This window comes from Oratosquilla oratoria, chromosome 25 (assembly GCF_046742065.1).
Source record: "Oratosquilla oratoria isolate Oo_2021 chromosome 25, ASM4674206v1, whole genome shotgun sequence".
NCBI classification, from domain to species: Eukaryota; Metazoa; Arthropoda; class Malacostraca; order Stomatopoda; family Squillidae; genus Oratosquilla; species Oratosquilla oratoria.
The window spans coordinates 17,864,173-17,867,842 of record NC_134801.1 but is presented as its reverse complement, the minus strand read 5'-3'; positions in this window follow the sequence as shown (position 1 = coordinate 17,867,842).

Here is a 3,670-nt window from a genome sequence, read left to right as displayed (position 1 = left end):
GCAGAAGAAATCCCTTTGAGCTGTTCCAATTCTATGTTCATTCACAACCATTCTCCATTCACCACTATCTTTTGCTTTCACTGTTCAACAGACACTCCCTTTTTACCAAAAGACTTCTTCACTCCATCCATCCATCCATCTCATTCTCGGTAATCCACTCAAGTTCACTCTATCTATCTTTGCTTTTCGCACTCTTTTTGCTAGTTTTTCCTTATTTTATCTGTATGTCCAAATCATCCTAGTATTCTTTCATCAGCACTCTCTGTTAATTTCGTTTCAATTCCCGCTCTCATCATCACCTCATCATGTCTCACACTCTCCTTTAAGACTTATCTCCAACTCACATCTTCACCATCTACATATATCACCTTAACTTTACCCACATTTATTTTCAAATTCCTCCTATCACATAATTTACAAAATTCCCTCACTAACTGCCTTAGGCCATTCTCTGTACCAAGCCACAACCACAGTGTCACCAGGAAACAAAATTTGGCTCATCTACCACTTACACTCCCTTTAATAAGCACCAATCCACTCCCCATCATCTTCACATTTATCACCTATACCACCCTATCCATGTACACATTGAGCAGCCACGGTGACAACACAACCATGGAGGAGTCCTTTTATGGTAAGGGCATAGAACCAAGGGAAATTGACAAACATGTTTCCCGTCAAAAAAGGTAGGAAATAGGGATGCGTTATGATCCCATTTGTGCTGATATTTTTGTCATCATTTATGACGCTTTGAAGAACTGTAAATGGTGTCGTGATAAAATTAGGCGGGACGAGGTTTTATTTAATATTCGACGGGTTAAAGCACACACTAGGATAAGGTTGTTCCTATTGCGGATTTTTTATGCTGATGACTGTCCCCTAATAGCTTGCACTCTGCGCAATGACCAGACAGTGACCAATTTCGCTCGAACCAGCACACATTTTGGATTTACCATCAACATCAAGAAGATAGGTACTTTTTCAACAATGTCCACTCGATACTATTATTATGATCGGTGATAAGAAGCTTAAAGCGGTGAACAAGTTCTGTTACCCCGGTAGAATACACTCTCAGAATGATAGAATAGACGATGAGGTCATCACCCGCATCAGCAAGGTCTGCGCCGCAAATGGCTCCAACGTAGTTTGTGGTTATACAAAAGAATAAGGCTCACCACGAAGATTGTTCTTTACAAATTAGTCGTGCTGACCGTGCCATTACTATTCGTCTGTAAGAGTTGAACATGGTACTGTCAATGCTTAAATTGAATTGAACATTATCACATAAGATGTCTTCGTAAGATCTCCAACATCTCATGACAGTACAAAACTCCTGACACAGTAGTCCTCGAACGCTGTAGAATCACCGGAATCGATGCTTTTCTTACGACAGGACAACTACGTTAGTCAGGCCATGTAATTCGCATGGATGACTCGTGCATACCCATGACACTGCGTTATGGATAACTTTCTCGAGGTCCTTGTTCCCAAGAAAGCCAGCACATGAGGTACAAGGATATATTTAAGGCAACCTTCAAATTCTGCAACATCAGCACCGGGGACTGGGAGACCTAAGCAATGAATAAAGGTTGGTGATGAAGGAGAGACAGCAGTCCAAGAGGTCATACTACGATGGTGCAAAGTATAAACCCCAAATTATAGATAACTTCATCTACCCAGATTGTCAATTCCGATGCTGTTCACGTATCAATCTGGTCACCTACCGAAGACGAATTCATCCCCATCATTAATAGTGTATGAAGAATCCGTCGGACTCAACTTCTTGTTTCATTCATCTATTTACAATAATTGTAACTAGCGCCGTTGTACTTAGAACCTTAAAACTGTTTTCACAAATTCTCTGAACAACAAGAAATGATCAATTACAATATTTACTGGTTTCTCACTTAGCTTGAAATAACCCGGCTATCTAAAGAATACTAATGTCGGAGCTAATTTTCCACTTCCTGCTAAGCATTTAAAGAAGAAAGAAATGAATAACAATCAGGTAACAACACAATGCCAATGCATCGTGTCTGGCGCTGGGCTTAATGGGGTGTTGAATTAAAATGAATTCCAATACTAAACACTAATCGCAATTAATAGGAAAGCCTTATAAAAAAGAGCTTTGACATGGGAAGGTTGATAATGACAAATAGGTATGTAGCGTAAATCCCTATGACAATAAGGGGTGTGTTCTGTGATATATAAATGTGAAGTTAGAATTGTATTATTCCAATCTTTATCATACACGGGTCGTAGGTTTACTATTCCTCTGTCAAAAATATATTAGAATTATTACTCAGTATGGTTGTATAAGTTTGAAAAAATAGATTATATTGTTAGTAATGACACAAATTGAGGTTACTGGTTTGACCTAGGCTCAAAGCTACAAGTCATGTGAATTACATTACTGAGCAAGAGCTTCTTGATTTCTCTTCCATGAATCGTATTTCTTTACCAAGCTCTGTATCCTCATTCCTACAAACCTATATCGTCACTCCATCCTCTATCCGGTCCCTATTCCACGCTTTCCATCCCATGGTTCTAAGTCAGTCACATACTTGCTTCTCTTGTCATCCTTTTTCTGTCTCCTTGTTTTGTAGAATTCTACCCCCTCTCCAATATAGCCATTATAATACATTCTATTTCAGTCTGCTCAGTTTGCTCTCTCACCCAATCTTCCCTTTACCTGTCCCGTAGTGTATTCCCTAACACTCATCCCTCTATTGTTCACTGTGTATTTTACTGAACACAGGTTATGTCTTAATAATGTTCGTTGGTTTTTAAAATGGTAGTGCCTTTCAGGATGTGTCTAAGATTTACTATACGTTATGTAACCAATTGTGATAACTTTCTTAATTAAATTTTTATTTTTGTCAGTCAATTTCTGCTTAAAGCCAAAGTAATTCTAACTCTAAAATTGGAAACAAAACAACCATAACTGAACGAGGAGAATCTTGTAGAAATTAAAACGTATAGTTATTCCCAGGACTTGGAATTGAAATAATAGCCATGAATTTATAAAAACCAAATATCTACTAATCCTGAGGCTTTGGTTAATACTTCTGTCATTAGGCAATTAGAAGACGCGACAATAAAGTATAATAGTGAAACTGTAGGGGTCACAAAATTAATTAGTACGTTCCGAATGTGTCCACCCATATGACAGCATATATTGCAGCAAATTTGTACAATAGAAGGAATATATATTCGAAGAGATATTGGTTACACGAACCAATAATTAAGCATTCACAGACTGGAATCGAAGAAAGACGAAGAAAATCCAATATAAATTAATAAGTAAAAGCAGCAACGACTGCAACAGCACTGTAGGAGAGAGGCCAAACGCAGAGCATGGGATCCAATATATTTAACGTTTCGCCCAGCAGGGCTTCTAAAGAAATAACAGTGGAGAAACATCTGACTCCTTATATAGCCCGAGCTTGCAGGGAGAAACAAACATAAAAATGGGCGAAACGTTAAATATATTGGATCCCATACTCTGCATTTGGCCTCTCTCCTACAGAAATAGATAAACTGTTTATTTTATAATTGAACTTTTCCTATGTATATTTTAATGTACAAAGAAGGATTTGTGAATATGATTAAAGCAGGGTTCCGAATTGAAACTAGGATATTTCGAGAAAAAATGTATTCCTGATTATGT